Source organism: Hevea brasiliensis, chromosome 8 (genome assembly GCF_030052815.1).
Source record: "Hevea brasiliensis isolate MT/VB/25A 57/8 chromosome 8, ASM3005281v1, whole genome shotgun sequence".
In the NCBI taxonomy this organism is placed as follows: domain Eukaryota; kingdom Viridiplantae; phylum Streptophyta; class Magnoliopsida; order Malpighiales; family Euphorbiaceae; genus Hevea; species Hevea brasiliensis.
The window spans coordinates 84,750,813-84,772,652 of NC_079500.1; the positions used below are offsets into that span (position 1 = coordinate 84,750,813).

The 21,840-nt window shown below is 34.3% G+C and overlaps 1 non-coding gene across 1 annotated transcript; it reads right to left on the reverse strand.

Moving 5' to 3' along the window:
• Positions 1 to 2,517: 2,517 nt before the first annotated feature.
• On the reverse strand, positions 2,518 to 2,624 carry LOC131182686 (small nucleolar RNA R71). Its single transcript, XR_009150947.1, has one exon. It is a non-coding gene; the product is annotated as a small nucleolar RNA R71 (small nucleolar RNA).
• Between the last annotated feature and the right edge of the window lie 19,216 nt (positions 2,625 to 21,840).

The following is a 21,840-nucleotide window of genomic DNA, read 5'->3' on the forward strand; positions in this document are numbered from 1 at the left end:
AAGACACGTCGGGATGTCAAATGACCATAATGCCCCTGTTCGGGTTGCATTCCCGATTTTTCGGTATCACCGGGTTTTGTCCGTTTTTCGATTTCTCACTTTTCTTTGTACTAATTATTTAATTTTTCTTTGATCTTTCTAAAGATATTTATTCTTCAATAAGGTTCTATTTAAGTCCTAAAAATGTTTTCCAGGGTTCCATGATCCGAGCTAGTCAACGGTCCACGCCGTGGCTTCCCGGTGCGGTCACCCATCGTTAGGTTTCCCGGCTCGTTTAACTTGATCACATTTCTTTGCTATCATTTTTCCTTTGTTTTTTCTTGTACTTTCTTTTCTTGTATTTCATTATTTTATGTCTCCTCACTCATATCGAAGTACGTTTCTAGGCATCCTGGCTGTCCGGACAACACTAGTCATCGGAGCAGCAGAACGCACTACCGAACTTTGGGGTGTTACATCATGAAAGTTGTTCCTTGTTTTGTCTAGTTACATGTCTTTTTTTGAATCGCTCCATTTGTAGTTTTGTAGCTCAAGTTATGGCCTAAACACCATAACTGGACAGATTGGATAGAATTCGAAATTCTGGGCAAAACTGGTTCTGCCAAATTTGGTAACCTAAGTTTGGTTGGCAATTTGTCTAGGTTATGGTCATAATTTGGTTATGTTCTTCATGAAAAAATGTCTCAGCTTTCTGCTGGTAAAATTTCAGGTCAATTGGACCTTTCTACACTGAGTTATGACTAAATGAATAAACACTGTCCATTTAGTCATTTTGCCCGGGTAGAATGTAGGTCACCCGGATTAGGGCAATTTTTAGGTCAACTTGGTTTGGTTTTCTGGGCTAAGTTTCTATACCAAAGTTGTGCCATTATGTGTCTAGTTTCATGTTCATTTAGCCTTGCACCAATTGAACCTCTACAATTCCATTTATAACTACCCAAACCTGCTGGACGCATGCTCAGTACTACAGGTCAACCAAGGCAGCTCACCCATACACAAATGCCAAGCCTCAACTCACTTCATTTCCTCATCACACACATTCAAATGGTCACTAATTGTCCATTATAAGGTTAATGAACCATCACATGAGTAAACCCTAAAATTGTTCAAGTGTCTAATTTTTTTTTTTTTCATTTCACACATGCACAATTCTTGTATTTCATATACTCAATTATGTTCAATCCCTCATCCACTACCAAAGGCTGCTCATTACCATTTTTCTAACAAGAAAAATCATCAAACCCTAGCTAACCCTAGTTGCCAAAATTGTAGGGTGCACACACACACTTGTTTATTTTATTTTCTTACATTTCCTACACAATTCATGCATTTAGACATGAATTAAAGCAAAAGGAACAAAGATTGGACATGAACCTTGAATGGAGCAGAATTTCAAGCTACCCAAACTTCTTTTTTTTTCTTCCTCTTTTGGCTGCCTAGAGGATGTTCAAGTTTCTTGGTTAATTTTTTATGAAGCTAAGTGGTGGTTTTAAGGTGAGATTTGGTGTGAAATGAAGCTTTGGTGGAGCTTCAATGGTGGTTTTGGGTGGGAAGAGAGGAAATAGCTGATTGAAGGAAAGTGATGGCTGCTAATTGCTTTTGTGCATTTTTATCTCAATTATCCCCTTTTAATAAGGTAGCTTAATTGTGATTGGTGGGGAAAGGGTTGATGACATCATGTGATGTCAAAATTATCATTTAATCTCACTTTTCTCTTCTTTTCTTCTCTACTCATTTTCAATTTAATTTTTAGCAATATTTATTCACATTTTATGTCGTAATAATTATTTACTTAACTGAACAAGTCGGCCAAAATCATTTCTGAAGATGAAAGGACCAAAATGCTCTCTGTTGGCTTAACAGACCAAAATTGTCTGTATCGATTGAAAAATTTTTCTAAGCATTTTCTTGGCATTCTAATGGCATATGAACCTCAATGACCCTTCTCTAGAGTCCCAAAAATTATTTTATGAATTTTCCCTCGGGTCTAAGGCTCCTAATTGTGAGAACCGTAACTTCCCACTAGGTTACCCATCGCTAGGGCACCGGCTCATTTAACTTGATTGTATTTTATTTCTAAAATTTTTCCTAAATTTTTATTATTAATATTTGAGTTAATTATGGTTCCTCGATTTAGTTTAAATATTTTTCCAGACGTTCTAGCTGTCCGGATCAACACTAGTCACCAGAACAGTAGAATGTACGAAGTTGCTATAAGGAGGGTGTTATAACAACTTTGAATTAAAACCAGCATGGCTCCAAATGATCAAACAAACCCAGTTTGCAGGTTCACCAACAGAGGACCCACACTACCACCTCCAGTGTTTTCTTGCCTTATGTGATACATTCAAGATGAATGGAGTATTTGATCAAGCAATAGAACTCAGACCATTCCTATTTTCCCTTCGAGATAGGGCAAGGAAGTGGTTACTTTCTCAGCCAGCTGGAACATTCACTACCTGGGAAAATCTCTCCCGACCTTTTCTAGCAAGGCATTTCCCACCTGCAAAGACTGCAAAGCTGAGACTTGAGCTCAACACCTTCAGACAAAAGGAGGGAGAATCACTATATGACGCATAGGAAAGATATAAAGGCCTCCAGAGGGAATGTCCACACCATGGCATAGAAGATTGGCTATTGGTGCAAAATTTCTATAATGGATTACTACCCTCTACAAGAGCACAGTTGATTCAGCTGCAGAGGGTGATCTAATAGAGAAAACAGTGACACAAGTACTTGAACTCCTAGAAAGGGTTGCATACCATAACTATGAGTGGTCAAACAAAAGAGGAAATGCAAAAAGAACTGTAGGAGTCCTGGAAGTAGATGCCCTAAGCATGATAAATGCCCAGTTTGATCAACTCACAAAGAAACTTAAAAAAATGTAAGCCAATGCAGCTGGAACAAATAGTCAACATAAAAGCAGCTACGAAGGAGGGTACATGAATTCAAAATACAGCAATTTAAACGAACCTACAAAACAGATGAACTATGTGAATAATGGAGCAAACTTCAACTAGAGACAGCCAAACAATCCGTATTCAAATACTTACAACCCTTGACGGAGAAACCACCCAAATTTCTCATGGTCTAATGAGCAGAACCAGCCAATAAACAAGCAACAAGGGTACAAACCTCCAGCCCCCCCTGGATTTCAGAACAGAGGTCAGAACCTTGGACAGCCATCGCTACCTCTCCAACTTCAACAACTTGAACTGAAAATGACCATGGAAACCATGATGGAAGGATTCCTAGCAGCTCAACAACAACAAACTGAATTGATTAAACAGCTGACTTCCAGAATGGACCAACTCGCTACCCATAACAAGATGCTAGAGAATCAAATCGCTCAGCAAGCAAGTTCTTCAAGTAAGGCTATTGGCAAGCTGCCTAGTCAACTAGAAATGAACCCAAGGGAGCATTGCAAGGTAGTTGCACTAAGGAGTGGGAGAACTCTAGTACAACCAAAGGTAGAATTGACAGAGGAAACCATAGAAAAATCTAAAGACCAAGCAGAGAAAAAGGAGGAAGAAGCTAAGAAAGATCAGGAAGAGAGAAGCAAGGAAGACAAAGAAATTAACAGAACCATACTAGCCTCCCCTACCTTTTCCTAAGAGATTTCAGAAAGCCAAACTGGACAAGTAGTTTGGGAGGCTTTTGGAAGTTTTACAAAACTTTACATTAACATCCCCTTCACTGAAGCACTTTCTCAAATGTCGTCTTATGCCAAATTTCTTAAAGAAATTTTGTCAAAGAAAAGGAAGCTAGAAGACTATGGAACAGTAGCTCTAAGAGAGGAATGCAGTGCCATTCTGTAAATAAACTGCCTCCAAAGTTGAAAGATCCAGGAAGCTTCTCCATACCCTATATCATTAGTAACAAGAAAATAGACAAGGCCCTCTGCGATCTTGGAGCAAGCGTTAGCCTAATGCCTCTATTAATATGCAAAAAGATGGAGATCAGGGAACTCAAACCCACAACAATCTCATTGCAATTGGCTGATCGATCTATTAAATATCCTATAGGGATACTTGAAAACAACCCTATCAAAGTGGGCAAACTCCCATTCTAGTGGACTTTGTTATCCTTGAGATGGAAGAAGATGTCCAAATTCCCATCATCTTGTGTAACATCCTCAATTTCATAATCCACACGTCCTACTGTTTCGACGACTAATGTCTGCCCTGGAAAGTCAGAATGTCTAGAACTACACTATAATGACAGTGAGGAAATATAAAATAATGAAATATGTAATAAGAAAAATTAAGAAAAAATAAAAGAGATAAAATGTGACTAAGTTAAATGAGCCGAACCCATAGCAATGGGTAACCACACCGGGAAGTTACAGCGAAGACCGTTGACTAGCCCTGGATCGCGGGAAACTCGGGAAAATGTTTTCATGACATAATTAAAGGTCTACTGAGGTGTAATTGATGTTGGAAATGTCAAAAAAAAAAAAAAATAGTAAGTCAGTATAAATGGAAAACGAAAATTAAAGAAATTAGCGGTACAAGGAGTAAATCGGTAATACCGAAAAATCCGAAATATAACCCTAAGAGGGGCATTTTGGTTAATTGACACCTAGAGTTGACTTTTGACCTCAATGTCTATTAAAAATAAATGGTATTACACTTTGAAAATGTCATGAAAAATTAAATTATGGTACATTATATAAATAGTAGAAGAAATGAGGCAAATGTGCAAATAATAAAACTTTAATTAATTAAACATTAAATTATTCCTAAGTGCTCCACTAACTCTCATCTTCGGCCACCTATACAAGTAATTGGGACAAATTGTTCCACTAAACTATTTCATTTTCTTCAATTCCACTTTCATGGTCGAATATGGGTCTCCATTTTTCCTCCATGAGAATTCATCATGCAAGCTTTAATCCTCCTCCATTTTCAACTTAAAACTCAAGGTTCCCTTCATCAAAGTTTGTCTTCACACCATGGGAAAGCTTTGGGCAGCAAGAGAAAGAAGAAATTTCAAGGTTTAGCAAGCTCTAAACAAAGGTTAGTGCTTATTCATTCCAATTTCCTTCACTAATCCTTGTGTTGAGCGTTGGGTAAGTTGAATTGCTAAGAAAAATTGAGGAAATGATGAGTATTGGTGAACCTTAGTTTTGGCAGCCATGAAAATGCATGGTTACTGACTTATTCTTATATTTAATGGATGGAAATTAAGGTTGATTAACTCAAATGGAAGTTGTAGTAGGTTAATGTTCAAGTATGTGCATGTTAGTGCTTGAATTAAGGGTTTGAAATGGGACCTTGTTGCTTTGGCAAACTGCCATGTTTGACAGCTTATAATATCATGAATTTGTGTGTGTGAGTATGAAGTTTATTAATGAAATATGATAGTGTTAAATTGTGGGCAGCATGTGCAGTTGATATTGAGATATGAGAATATGGAAGTGCATGTTTAATATTGAAATTAAGGTATGTTGAATTTTAGTGGAAGTGAATGTTAAACTTGAATGATGTATTGTGTGCATTAAGCACTTGAGTGTTCTCCCAAAAATGCTTGTTGGAATTGTGTATAATATATATAGAAGTGCCATGATCAAATGTTGAAGTATTGGGAGGAGGAGGATTGTCAAAAATTGGAAAATTGATGCTCAAATGCAGGTTGTGTATGTTGGCAGCACTTAATTAGGTCATAACTGCAAAACCGAGAACCCAATTGGTATGAGGCCAATGGGAGGTGAAACTAGACACCAAATAGGCCAACTTTCATGTAGAAATGTTGCCAAATTCTGCCTAGAAACTGATCTTAAAAATGATCAAATCCGGAAGGGCAACCTTGCAAACCCAGATTTTTGACCATATGAACAGTAGTCATTGGGATGACCATAACTCACTCAAAATAGGTCCAATTGACCTGAAATTTTTACCATGGATAGCTTAGACATCGAGCTACAATTCTTATCAATTCACAAAAGCCCAGAAATGACCAGAACCTAGTCAAATATCTTGTAAAAATTCGGGGACCAAAACTGTCAGAACTAAAAGTGACCTAAAATTGACCAAATTTTGCACTAAAGGTGCAATCTACCCAGCTTTAGTAAATTGACCATATCTTGGTCTATACAACTCAGAATGACCTGAAATTTTGTCCAGAGTGTAATAAGACATTGAAGGAACGGAAGCGTGAAAAACACAAGATTATACCATTGAATTCAAAAATTTTCACCTAGGGTCACATGCACCATGCAAGATTTATTTTTATCTATTTGATTTCAATGATAAACAACATATTAAAACTCTTTTAATATGTTTTTGGATCTGTATTTGCCATTTAAGATTTTAAAATTAATCAGATTAATTTTAGAACCCTAGATTAAATCAAGAACGATTACACTAACCTCTTGATGTGCTGCAGCGTGTTGAGATTCGTCTTCAGGACACCAGATGTTGTCCCTCTAGCTTGTCCACACCAAGAACACCTATGGCAGCCCTTGAATAGCTTCTAAAGCCTTTTCTATTAATTAGAAATTCAAGTTCTGCTTTTTAAGAGATTAGAGATGCAAACAGGACACTAGAAACAATTTCTAGTGTTTTTAATTCAAGAGATTGATGGCTAATCTCTTTGAATTGATGAGAGATGAAGAGAAATAGCTGGAGAGGCTCAAAGTGGCGTGACATATGAGAGGAGAGGCTGCTGGTTATGTTTTCTTTTCATAACCCCACTTAAATAGCTAGGTTAACACATTAAACCCTAGCCACATGTCACCTTTTGATTAGCTCTAGGTTTAAGTGACCCAATCACATTGTGCCAAGTGTCAAACCTATATTTAATCTTGATTTTAATCATCTTACATGATTAAAAATATTTGGCAAGATTATGTGTTATGCCATGTGTCACCATCTCATGGTGCCACGTGTCACAATCGTGAAATGACCAAAATGCCCTCGTGTCTTAATTTTGAGTTCTTAACCCAAAATAATTATTTTCTTCTTCTAATTAATTTATATCAAATATAAATTAATTAATTAATCTCTATTAATTAATTTTCATCAATTAAATTCATATTTAAACACTTTAAATATAAATTTAATTTATACTACACATCCAATAATCTAGATTTGGTTTCAAGTCATGAGAGGGACTTTTCAATTTTATTGCAAACCAAATCTATTGAATTAATCAATTAAACTCTTTAATTAATTAATTAAATCATATTTAAATAGGTGATAACTTGTGTATGTGTGTGACTTACTAGGCTCATCACTAATTGGCAATGAGACATGATATCAACTCTTAATATCATCGTAACTCTTTCTTACCATAAATGATTTCTCTAAATCATTTTATGAACCTCATAGACCATGGTTAACACCTAGCATAGCATGCCATGGCCACCCAATTAGTAATAAGATTTACCTTAAATGAACCTATAATCATATGTTACCATGCACTAGAATCTCTCTTACAAAATCCCAACTCAAGCCGAGTCATGGTTTATGTCAAACTCCATTTGCTATGAATATTATGTTCTTTTAATTCCAGTTCTTGATTAAAAGATTTTTCTCATCGTAAACTCTTTCTCAATAAATCTATCTGTCTCCGCCAGAACTTGAAAACATCAAGAACAATTAAATGAACATAGGATTTTATCTCTATTTACTTAGAGGAACAGATTCCTTCTTGATCAACACCTACCTCCATATATAACTAGCAGAGCCAACACATGCCCATATACCCATACATAGTACAAGTATGAAAGCAAGATCAAACTCAAACTACCTATATACAAGATAACTGTATATCTCGTGTCTAAAGATTATATGCATCGATATGATTTATGACAAAACATTGACAAGAGTAAACTCCATGTGCTTGTCATAAGTGTCACCGTTCGGCCTACTTATCATTTATAAGTGCCTATCATGTTTGTTATATGGCATGAGACTCACCATTCCATCTTATTTATATCTCATATAAATAACTTGGGAACAAACATGAATACAATCTTTCCGATAAGTCATGTCCTTATTATGAAGTATCCTCGATTGTGAACCTATTTATGATACTTTGTGCTAGAAATATTGTCACTCATATTCTTAACAACTTAAGAATAATATTTCTAACAAAATATCAATGGACCTTTTCTATTACACATAAATATATTATGTAAACTAAAAGTGGAAATGCCTTTATTATTAAAAATATGTACAAGATACATACTAAATGATATGCTCTAGGGCATACTACTAACAATCTCCCACTAGCACTAGAGCCATTCATTACAATATCTTAGACTCATTTTCTCAAGATGTCGGTCTAACTGAGCTTGTGACAAAGGCTTAGTGATTGGATCAGCTGAATTTTTCAGCTGATGCTATTTTTTGCATGGCTATATCGCTTTGCCCAACTATATGTCCGATAATGTGGTAGTGCCTTTCTATGTGTTTGGATTTTGGTGAGACCTAGTTCCTTAACTCAGATGATCGCTTCCATTATTGTCACAGCAGTAGTGGAACCACGACTCAATGGAAGGAACTACTGTAAGTTCTCAGAACTAACTTCTTTATCCAAACTTTCCTTTGCAAAGATCTCGATGCAAAGAATATACTCACCTCAGAGTGGAATCTGCAATGTGCTCCATTTGGAACTCTTCCAACCGATCGCACTCCATTACAAATGAACACATATCCAGAGGTAGACTTTCTATCATCGATATCCGATTGGAAATCGTAATCGTGATAACCATCCAATTGCAAGTCTCCACTTCCATAAATCAAGAATAAATCCTTAGTTCTTCTCAAGTACTTAAGGATATTCTCGATACCTATCCAGTTGTTCCAAACTCGATTGGATTGATACCGCTAGTCAAACTAATAAAGATATGCGATATCCGCCTAGTACACAACATTGCATACATTAAACTTCCAATAGCCAAGCATATGGAATCTCGCCATCTTATCTCTTTCTTCAAGTGTCTTTGGAGACATCTCTTTAGAAAGATGGATACCATGTCTCATCGTAACAATCCTCTCTTGGAATCAAGCATGTTAAACCTCTTAACACCTTTTCCAAGTATAGACTTTGGGATAAACCAATTATTCTTTTCACTCTATCTCTATAGATGTGAATCCTAAGAATATAGGTTGCCTCCCTAAGTCTTTCATGGAGAATGTATTTGACAACCATACCTTTATAGTCCAACATACCCGTATCATTACCCATCAACAGATGTCATCCACATATAAGACAAGGAAAGTGATAGCACTGTCACTAACCTTCTTATATACACATGGCTCATCCTCATTTTTGATAAAACCAAAAGATTTAATGGCTTCATCAAAACGGATGTTCCAACTCTTCAAGCTTGTTTCAACCCATAAATGGATCGCTTTAGCTTGCATACCTTGGAACCATCTTGGGATTCAAATCCCTAGGTTGTTCCATGAAAATGTTTTCTTCAATGTATCCATTGAGAAAAGTCGCTTTGACATCCATCCGCCAAATCTCATAATCATAGTATGCAGCTATTGCTAATAAAATCCTAATTGATTTAAGCATGGCAACAAAGTAGAAAGTCTCCTCATAGTCTATTCCTTGCCTTTGGCGAAACCCTTTCGCTACTAGCCTTGCCTTATAGGTCTCTACCTTTCCATCGTAACCAATTTTCTTCTTGAAAACCCATTTGTTCCCTATAGGTACAATACCTTCTGTGGGTCAACAAGATCCCAAACTTGATTCTTATACATGGAATCAATCTCTGATTTCATAGCATCAATCCATTTTGAAGAGTCTATATCCGATATAGCTTCTTCATAGGTAAGTGGATCATCTCCATGATCTACTTCTTCATGAGTAGACAACTCTTGTTCTTCTTCATGAAGAAAACCATATCTCACCGTGGGTGAGATACCCCGGTTGTTCTACGAGGAACAAATGTAGATGTTTCATCAATGGGTATAGGTTGACTAGATGGATCTATATCCATCCGATCTGCTGGTTGGTCGTAATTCTCCAATTCTAACTCTATTTGCCTTCCTTTGCCTCCTTCTTGAACAAACCGTTGTTCAAGAAATGTGGCATCTCTACTTATCACAACCTTTGTGAAGTAGGCAATAAAAAAATAATATCCAAAACTATCTTTTGGATATCCAACAAATCGACCTTTTCTCGATTTGGTCTCCAATTTATCGTTGTTCACTTTTTGATATAAGTCGACAACCTCAAATCTTAACATGCTTAAGACTTGGTTTTCTTCCATGCCATATCTCATAAGGTGTGGAAGAAACTAATTTTGATGGAATCCTATTCGAATATATAAAGTCGATTCTAATGCAAATCCCAAAAGGAGATTGGCATATCAAGATAGCTCATCATACTACGCACTCATATCCAATAGGGTACGATTTCTCCTTTCAGATACACCATTCACCGTGGCGCTCCTCGAGGAGTCACCGAGAAACAATGCCATGCTCTCTCAAGTATTCATCAAATTCAAGATCAAATATTCACCTCCACGATCTGATCGAAGAGCTTTAATATTTTTTCTTGTTTGATTTTCTACTTTAGATTTAAATTCTTTGAACTTTTCAAAGGATTCATGTTTGTATTTCATCAAATACAAATATCCAAACCTTGATTTATCATCAGTAAAGGTAATAAAATAATGAAAGCCCCCTCTAGCCATTTCTTTAAACGGACCACATACATCACTATGTATTAGTTCCAAAATATTTTCACTCTTAGCCCTTGTCCAACAAAGGGTGATCTAGTCATTTTGCCTTGAAGGCAAGATTCACAAGTTGGAGTAGGCTCAGAGACCAATGAGGATAGAATCCCCATTTTCTCCAATTTTGCAATCCTATCTTCTGCAACATGATATAACCTTAAGTGCCAAATATATTTTGAACTTGAGTTGGTTTTCACCATGGCATTGCATTCATTCAGATTGCTATACTCGCCGCTGGAAACACTTTCATCGGCAATGGAAACACTTTCCTATTGGCAATGGAAACACTTTCCTTTGCCTCCATCGCCTTTAGTCTTCCTTTTCTGCTTAGCTATTTTCTTGGAAGGACCAGAATCAAGTTTCTTTTTCTTATTGCCCTTCTTCTTGTTGGACTTTCCAGTAAGAAGATGCAACCAAAGCTACCTCTTTTCCTTTATTGCCCGGCATATTCTTTTGGGCAATAACCAGCATGTTGAGTAATTCACTAAGGTGCATTCCTATTTAGTCATATGGAAATTTGTCACAAAATTCCCAAAAGACTCGTGAAGGGATCAAGGATCAAATCCGCTTGTAGTTGGAAATCCATGTTGAAGTCAAGATGTTCCAACCGCCAATCACCAATCATCTTGTGGACATGATCCCCAACATTCTCGTCCCTCGGACATCCTCATACGGAATAACTGCCTAGATATCTCATACCTAGCATTCCCGCCGTGCTCACCATACAACTCTTGTAGGTGAAGGAGGATCTCACTCGCACTGCATGTTCTCATGTTGCTTCTATAACTCATTACTCATAGAAGCAAGCATGTAACACTTAGCTCTCATATCATGCTCCTTCCACTTGTCCAAAGTTTCATGTTCCTCTTGTGTGGCCTCCGGAGGTAAGGGACCAGAACATTTGAATCTAGAACATATCCTATATGTTCAAGGTTCAGACAAGTTTCAAATTTCTTAGCCAATCGCATGATTAGGTCCTCACAACTCACAGTGATCAAGTATGCTTGCAAGGATATTGGATGGTGGTGGTTGTTTTGTGCTCATTATTATCGTAAAATTAATTGCGTAAATAACCAGATTAATTAGTAAATGTATCATGTAATTAACCAAATATGATTATGGTCTTTAATCAAATTGGTCCTCCCACTAACTTAGCGAATACTACACTTACAAAGAAGAAAAACTAAATCCTAGTTGGATGTATTTCAAGTTGTTCATTGAATACTTATAAATCTATAGATCATCCTCGTACATCCATTATTGGAATTACAATAAACTATAAGTGAGCAACTCCTTGCCCATCACATCTCATGTGAGGTTCAACTTTTACTAGCCCCTAATGCTCAAAATCTCGTGTACATCCAATATTGACTTATCTTGCATTAGTTAAGTTGATCCCATTGAGCCAGTAATTATGCAAATAATTTTAATGTCCTCAGGTACATCCAATATTGGCCACCAAACCATTTACATATTTACAACATCTCATGCTTAACAATTATTCTTAAGAAAATCTCTTAAATTAATTGCATCTCATGCAACTATTTAAAATTTCTTAAAATAATTGCCCCAATGGAGGGCTTATGTTATAATTACTTTAATTATAGCATTTCCAACTTAATCATTTGTTTGAAAGATTTTATAGCCAACCTAATTACTATTAAGGTCTCACTTTGTACATTATCCATTTAGCATGCATATATCATATAATTGCATACATTCCCATACATCTCATACATTCATGGATAAGCAGTAAATATGGTATGATCATGGACTTTCTAAGGGATTCAATTCTGAGCCACCAAGAATTGAATCAGGGCATTCCTAGGTGCATTTCATTCATTCATTTTACAAGAGTTGCTGAAGGAGTACATAATCAACACTTGATATTGAATTCCTCCCACTGGTCCCACCAATGCTCTTGACCTCCTTGAACTTCTTGCAATCCAATATTACATAGTAATCCTTGGCATACCAAGGCGAATTTACAAGAACTTAAATAAATGAAATTACAACCCAAAAATTATTACAAACTTAATAATACATGCCCAAAATAAATTAAAATAAATTAATTAATTTACAATCCCAAAGAAACATAAAAGAAATAAATCCAATCACATTGGTCTTTTATAGTCCATGATCATCCATCATGCATATCACTATTTAACAATTAAATAAAACATACATACTTAAATTAAATTGAATATCTCATATTCAACTTAAAAATCCAGATTTGAATATGATTCAAATAAATTTAAAAATTCAGATTTGAATCTCATTCAAACAAATTTAAAAATTCAGATTTGAATCACATTCAAACAACTTTAAAAATTCAGATTTGAATCTCATTCAAACATTTTTAAAAAAAATCAGATTTGAATCACATTCAAATATTTTTTAAAAAATCAGATCTGAATTTTATTGAATCAATTTTAAAAAATCAGATTTAAATATGATTCAAACAACTTTAAAAATTCAGATTTGAATCTCATTCAAACAACTTTTAAAATTCAGATTTGAATCACATTCAAACATTTTTTAAAAATTCTGATTTGAATCATAATTTAATTGTGTGATTAAAACAACTAATTAAACACTTTAATTAGTCAAAGAATAGGCCTTAGATCATACAACAATTGCAGAATTAAAAGCCAAACCTTGAATCACCCATGGAACCATTGTTGCCGCCACCAATGGTGGCTTCTCCATGTGTGACGCCACATCTCATGATCCAACCAGCAATGAATCTCTTGATCTCATGATCAAACACACAATTAAATTATATAATCAACAATCTAAATGGCAAATATAGTGGCTCTGATACCAATTGAAGGAACGGAAGCGTGAAAAACACAAGATTATACCATTGAATTCAAAAATTTTCACCTAGGGTCACATGCACCATGCAAGATTTATTTTTATCTATTTGATTTCAATGATAAACAACATATTAAAACTCTTTTAATATGTTTTTGGATCTGTATTTGCCATTTAAGATTTTAAAATTAATCAGATTAATTTTAGAACCCTAGATTAAATCAAGAACGATTACACTAACCTCTTGATGTGTCTGCAGTTCGCGCCTTTGAGATTCGTCTTCAGGACACCAGATGTTGTCCCTCTAGCTTGTCCACACCAAGAACACCTATGGCAGCCCTTGAATAGCTTCTAAAGCCTTTTCTATTAATTAGAAATTCAAGTTCTGCTTTTTAAGAGATTAGAGATGCAAACAGGACACTAGAAACAATTTCTAGTGTTTTTAATTCAAGAGATTGATGGCTAATCTCTTTGAATTGATGAGAGATGAAGAGAAATAGCTGGAGAGGCTCAAAGTGGCGTGACATATGAGAGGAGAGGCTGCTGGTTATGTTTTCTTTTCATAACCCCACTTAAATAGCTAGGTTAACACATTAAACCCTAGCCACATGTCACCTTTTGATTAGCTCTAGGTTTAAGTGACCCAATCACATTGTGCCAAGTGTCAAACCTATATTTAATCTTGATTTTAATCATCTTACATGATTAAAAATATTTGGCAAGCTTATGTGTTATGCCATGTGTCACCATCTCATGGTGCCACGTGTCACAATCGTGAAATGACCAAAATGCCTCGTGTCTTAATTTTGAGTTCTTAACCCAAAATAATTATTTTCTTCTTCTAATTAATTTATATCAAATATAAATTAATTAATTAATCTCTATTAATTAATTTTCATCAATTAAATTCGTATTTAAACACTTTAAATATAAATTTAATTTATACTACACATCCAATAATCTAGATTTGGTTTCAAGTCATGCTAGGGACTTTGCAATTTTATTGCAAACCAAATCTATTTAATTAATCAATTAAACTCTTTAATTAATTAATTAAATCATATTTAAATAGGTGATAACTTGTGTATGTGTGTGACTTACTAGGCTCATCACTAATTGGCAATGAGACATGATATCAACTCTTAATATCATCGAACTCTTTCTTACCATAAATGATTTCTCTAAATCATTTTATGAACCTCATAGACCATGGTTAACACCTAGCATAGCATGCCATGGCCACCCAATTAGTAATAAGATTTACCTTAAATGAACCTATAATCATATGTTACCATGCACTAGAATCTCTCTGCTACAAAATCCCAACTCAAGCCGGAGTCATGGTTTATGTCAAACTCCATTTGCTATGAATATTATGTTCTCTTTTAATTCCAGTTCTTGATTAAAAGATTTTTCTCATCGTAAACTCTTTCTCAATAAATCTATCTGTCTCCGCCAGAACTTGAAAACATCAAGAACAATTAAATGAACATAGGATTTTATCTCTATTTACTTAGAGGAACAGATTCCTTCTTGATCAACACCTACCTCCATATATAACTAGCAGAGCCAACACATGCCCATATACCCATACATAGTACAAGTATGAAAGCAAGATCAAACTCAAACTACCTATATACAAGATAACTGTGCTATCTCAGTCTAAAGATTATATGCACTGATATGATTTATGACAAAACATTGACAAGAGTAAACTCCATGTGCTTGTCATAAGTGTCACTGGTTCGGCCTACTTATCATTTATAAGTGCCTATCATGTTTGTTATATGGCATGAGACTCACCATTCCATCTTATTTATATCTCATATAAATAACTTGGGAACAAACATGAATACAATCTTTCTGGATAAGTCATGTCCTTATTATGAAGTATCCTCGATTGTGAACCTATTTATGATACTTTGTGCTAGAAATATTGTCACTCATATTCTTAACAACTTAAGAATAATATTTCTAACAAAATATCAATGGACCTTTTCTATTACACATAAATATATTATGTAAACGGAAAAGTGGAAATGCCTTTTATTATTAAAAATATGTACAAGATACATACTAAATGATATGCTCTAGGGCATACTACTAACAGACATAGAGCTACAATTCTTATAGAGACACTAAAGCCCAAAAATGACCAAAACCAAGTCAAATAGCTTGCAAAAGTTTGGGTGCCAAAACTGCCAGAACTAAAGATGACCTAAAATTGACCGAATTTTGCACTAAAGGTGCAATCTGTCTAGCTTTAGTAAATTGACCATATCTTGGTCTATACAACTCAGAATGACCTGAAATTTTGCCCAGAGTGCAATAAGACATAGAGCTACAATTTTTCTTGTCTGACCAGAAGCTAAAAACTAAGAGAAATAGGACTTTAGGCTAGACCAATCTAGCACACAAAAATTGAGAATTTGACATTTACATACAATGATGCCTAAAGCAATTTGGCAATGAATGCCAACTTGTAAAAATGGTAAATTGTACTATATTGGTAGCATATTGAATTACAAATTGTGACATGTTGATGCTAGAATCAACTTATGCACAATGTATGAAAAGGTCAACATTTTCATTGACTAGTGAATTGTTTAATGACCACTAAACCCTAAAAGTAAATATTTAATCTTGTACTATGCCCTAATTTGCCTAGTTGACTAGTTTGGATAGGTTGGCATGCCAATAGGATTCTAACTATTGTTCTGTAAATGACTTTACGTCATATTATGTTTTATGGCTTATTATGCCATACTATGATTTTAATAGCCTATAGCTATACAAATTGTGTTATTATACTCAGTTTAATTCCTGATTGATTATATGGCTTTTTAGCCCTACTATTTGCACACCAGGAGACACTTTGTGATCGATGGTGTGACAGCCCGAGGTATTAGGTACTCAGTGCTAGTATATCGGTTTATCTAGTCTGGTCAGTGTATAGGCTACATGGGCTGTCAATTAAAACATTATTCAATTCAGGCAGCTAAGTTAAGTTAAGTATAATGAATTTTCAGTACAATTAAATCAAGTATTGAATGAATGAGTAAAAGAGATTAGCAAAAGAAACATAACAAAAATATAAATTACAGAACCGTAGAGACTTGAAATACAATACAGTTAGAATGATTTGTATTCTGAGTAGTATTACTGAAAAGTTATAAACTAAGCACTTCCATAAAGGAACAAGCTAGTATATAAGATCGTTGATACTAGAAATACCATACTAAATTAAATTGATTCCTCAGTATTCGAATTATGATTTATTTCTTTCTTTATTTGTATATGTTATTTCTTGTTATACTATTGCACCACTAAGCAGAAATGCTTAGCGTGATGGAATTGCTTCCTCGTGTAGGTACTGTAGGTAAAACCAGTAGATTGTCGACTAAGATTTTTGGAGCCCAGATCTGCAGAAGTGTCAGAAGAGTTCAAGATTGTCACCTCCTCAGCAATGCATGTAGATAGGGCTCATTTTAAGCATGTTTTCTAATCTGTACACTATAATTACAGCTTATATTGTAATGTGAATTAGTAACTATAATTTCATTTGTATATCCTATACTTGATAAATTTATGTACTTAATTGAAAAATTATATAAGTTAATGAAATATAAGAATTTTGATATCTGAGTTGATTATGTAATCATAATGATTCTAAATGAGATTAAGTTTGAGAAATTTTGAGACTGAATCTGAGTTTGAGAAACTGTTGAGAATGCTTTGAGACAATCTGAGTTATGAATTTGAGTATATATTGAAATTATTTTTGGCAGGTTTAGAAGAACTGTTAGTCCAAATTACTGTCGGCACTCTGCTGGATTGTCATTAAAAATTTTTAAATTTTCCAAATTAGTCAGATTTTGATAAACAGTAAAATAGACTAAACCTCACATAAAGTTTTTGAACAAGTAAATCTAGAACTATAATGAAAACAGATAAGATCAGGTGCTCCCGCACTACGTGTGACACGCCTGGCTTGCTTACACTATAGACGAGTGAGGGTGGTTACATTTAGTGGTATCAGAGCACGGTTTAGGCGTTCCTAGGCATAGAAAAGTAAAAAGAACTAGTGTGCATACATGCATTGCATTCATAAGAGTTGAGGTGACACTATGCATATCTGTTTACTTTTGATTATTCAAAGTTAAGATATGGACTCAGAGTCACAGAGGGCATTAGAAAAAGAAGTAGAAAACCTAGTTCATGAGGTTGTAACGTAGTGACTATGTAATGTTCTCGATGTTTGTATTGTATAGAGCTACGTGTTTCCTCATGGTATAATAAAATAAGAATATTTGTAAGTAATCTATAAATTGATACAGTTATTGTAACACCCCTCACCCGACTACAGTGTAGCCGAGCAAAGTGTGCCACATTCGGTGCCAGAGCACCCTATCTTATCTTACTTTATTCCTTTCATAATTTGATCCTGTTATATTTTTAATATCAATTATTTTTCGATGGAGAAACCAACGGAGTTTCCCCTATTTTATTATCGTTTGGCGTATTTCAATATTCACCTGTTTGAAATTCAATAATATTTTCAAAATAAAATCTTATCCTTGCTAATCATAATGATCTCATCAATCATTCTCATAATTTTCTCATATTTCAAATCTCATCCATACATTTCAATTTCCTAATTATTTCCATACATTTCCATTCACACTCAATTCATATGTAAACATTCTCAAATTACATAAGCAAAATTTTCAAATTTCCTTAATTTACATAATTTACAAAATAATTACTAAATTTCATAATTTACATGATATATAAATTAATTACATATGAAAAAGCTAATTAATTAATTTACATCACATTCCTATTAATTACTTGTTCATAATATACATTACAATACAATTTCTAAGCATTTTATACAAAATATAAAATATGATCTATATGGGCCCTATCTACATGCATTCTTTGAGAGGTGACAACCTTGAATACTTCAGACACTTCTGCAGATCTGGACTCCAAAAATCTTAGTCAAAGTACCTGCGCGAGGAAACAAATCCATCGCGCTAAGCATTGCTGCTTAGTGGTGCAATAATAGTACAAGAAAATAAAATATACAAATAAAGAAAGAACGAAGCATAATTTGAATATTTAAGAATCAATTTAATTTAATACAATGTGTCTAATATTAATTATCTTTTGTTCTCATTTGTTTCTCTTTAAAAGCGTTTAATTTCGAAATTCACAGTAATAATGTACAATATATAGAATTTATAAAAATACTCAATTTATATTCATATGGGATTTAATATGTTTAATCCTAATTTAGTCTTCTTTGAAAGTGTTTATTTGCCAATGTACAGTAATGATGTACAAAGAAAAATGATTTGAAAATAATAAATTTATGCTTATATTTTTATATAAGCACATTTGCAATATTCATTTATGTTATAATTTTCTTTGCTAATCCTTTAGCATTTTCTCTATACTTGCTAGGTTGTCTCAGATTATTTCATAATAAGTAAATTTTGATATCTGTCCAGTTCATTTCGATTCTTTCTAATAAATAACTATCCTAATTATTTTAGGTCATCTTACTCATTTATTTTATTTAATTTCTAATATTTTTAATTGCTAATATTCTTATCTTATCTCAATAAATTACACTGCCCAAGTAACCTACGACAGGCTGACTAAACTGGATAACGGGTCGTTGGCACTGGACACCGCGGTGCCTCGGGCCGTCATACCATGGGACGCAGAACGTCAACCACGTATGCAGTCAGTATGGCTAAAAAGCCATGATAACACATAATCGAGCATAAAAGCCATGAATGTTGGCATAAAGCCATGAATACGGGCATAAAGCCATGAATACAGGCATAAAGCCTTTTGCAGTACTGCTAAAACAATACCCTATTGGCATGCCAATCTATCCAATCTGACACACGTGTCTGGGCAATACAAGGGCACATAATATCATTAAATATTAATATATTGTGTTTATGAATTCATTATTTCATGATAAATTTCAATTATAATTCATACATTCATTTGATCATTTTTTATGATCACAATTCACATCAATTATCCTTTTATACCATTGTACTCAAAATACTTCTCCTTTCTATAATAATGAGAACTAATGTCTCATTCATACATTAATATAGTTCATTTATTCATTCATTATGTTATTTATATTGATCACAATTCTAAACAATGGTTCACATGTACCATTGTATTCAAAACATTTTCCTTTCTCATTTATACATTTAAGAATCTACTTATGTAGTCACAATTTTATATTTCAAGTTGAGTTATTAATATTTTATGAATTCCATTTGTGATGGGCATATAAGCCCTAACTATCTATTCACATCAATTAGGTGACTTATTTTTCATGTTTCAAGTAATCCATGAATATTTCATGGATTTCAATTTTATGGCCTTAATTTCTTTTTAACAATTTTGACTAGGATGCATAGTCCACATTTGTCATACAATTCTAAGCATTTAAGCTTAGAATTGGTTCTAGGTCTTCATCTTAGTTTGTTACTCATTTTGATTACTATTCACCTTGCTAGTCAACCAAAATGTTGACTTTTTCATACTTAAGGGATATGTTAATTCTAATTACACCAAGATCCCACATTTTGAGTTTTACATTTGCTAGTATCAATTGCCAATTGCAATTTCAAGTCCCCTAGATGCATTTCTAATTTCAAATTTTGAATTTCAAGTTTTGGTATCACTATTCACCTCATTGGTCAACAAAAATGTTGACTTTTGGATAGAAAATAGGTGTATTGGTTTTAACACCCCAAACATACCACATTTTGTATTTAAAACTTGTTGGAATTGATTGCCATTACCATTTCTATGCTTAAAACCAAGAGGGCAGAATTTTCAGTTTTTGAAGCTTAACTTTACTGTTCCATTAAGCCCTGTTGCAGTGGGAATTTGAGGAAATGGTAAACATGAAAGTTGTTCCTTATTTTGTCTAGTTGAATTTCCTTTTTTGAATCACTCCATTTGGAGTTTTGTAGCTCCAGATATGGTCCAAAAACCACAACTGGCCGGATTTCCATTCTGCAGAAATTACCATATCTACAGTAACATGAACAGTGACTGCCACTGCCATTTGGGTTAGGTTCTGGTCATAATTTGGGGTAGGTTTCTTCATGAAATTTGTTTTTCTATGTCTTAACTTTTTGCTGTAAAACTTTCAGGTCAATTGACCATATCTACAGTGAGTTATGGCTAAATGAACAGTTACTGTTCATTTGGTCATTTCTGCAGGTGCTGTTGCAGGGTATCCGGATTGGGGCCAACTTTTGGTCCTCTTGCTTTGGTCTTTTGGGCATGATTTCTTCAGCAAAAATGTGCCATTATAAGCCTAGTTTCATGTCCAATTAGCCAAACACCAATTGGACCATCACAGCCAAAGATATGACAGTCCAAGTGGGCTGGAATCACAGCCACCCTGCTGCACTCATTAGGCAGCCCACCAATTCAGTTTGCATCACTCTAAATCTCTTCAAATTATGGTGAACTTGCCTCAAATGGTCACTAATTGACCATTAAAATGTTCTTTCACAATTTCATAAGCTAAATCCAAGTTTCACTCCCAAACCCTAGATCATTTTCAAGGATTACACCAATTACCTTAGTTAGCACACCAATTCATCATTCATATATATATACCTTAAACATCATCTTTAGTCCACTCTAAGTCCATCAAAAACACTTAATCTTGTTCCTCCCTAGGGCTGCCAAAATTCATTGTATACATACACATAAATTCCATTCATTTAATTCACAAATTCTTGCTTATTTTAGGTCTCTAATCATGGAAAGAGAAAGATGTATGCATAATAGGCACTAACCTCTTGTAGGGCAGATTTTCCCAAGCTCAAACTTCTTTTTCTTTCCTTTTCTAGGCTGCCAAACACTTTCCCAAGATGAGTGGACAAGTTTTAATGAAGTGAAGAAGGGATTTTATGGTGGAACAAAGAGAGAAATGGAGCTTGAATGGAGTGTTAATGGTGGAACCTCTTCTCTCTCTCTCTCTCAACGTTTTTTAGGCTGCCCAAGGTTGAAGATGCAGATTGGTTTTTCATATTTTTGGTCTCTTTTATCTCTTTTAATGAGTTTAACAAATTGTGATTGGTGGAGGAAATTTAAATGACATCATATGATGTCATAATTAGCATTTTCTTTCATTTTCTTTTCTTCTTTCCTCTACTCATTTCCAATTTAATTTTTAGCAATATTTATTCATATTTTATGTCATAATAATTATTTACTCAACTGGACAAGTCGGCCAAAAATCGTCTCTGAAGGCGAAATGA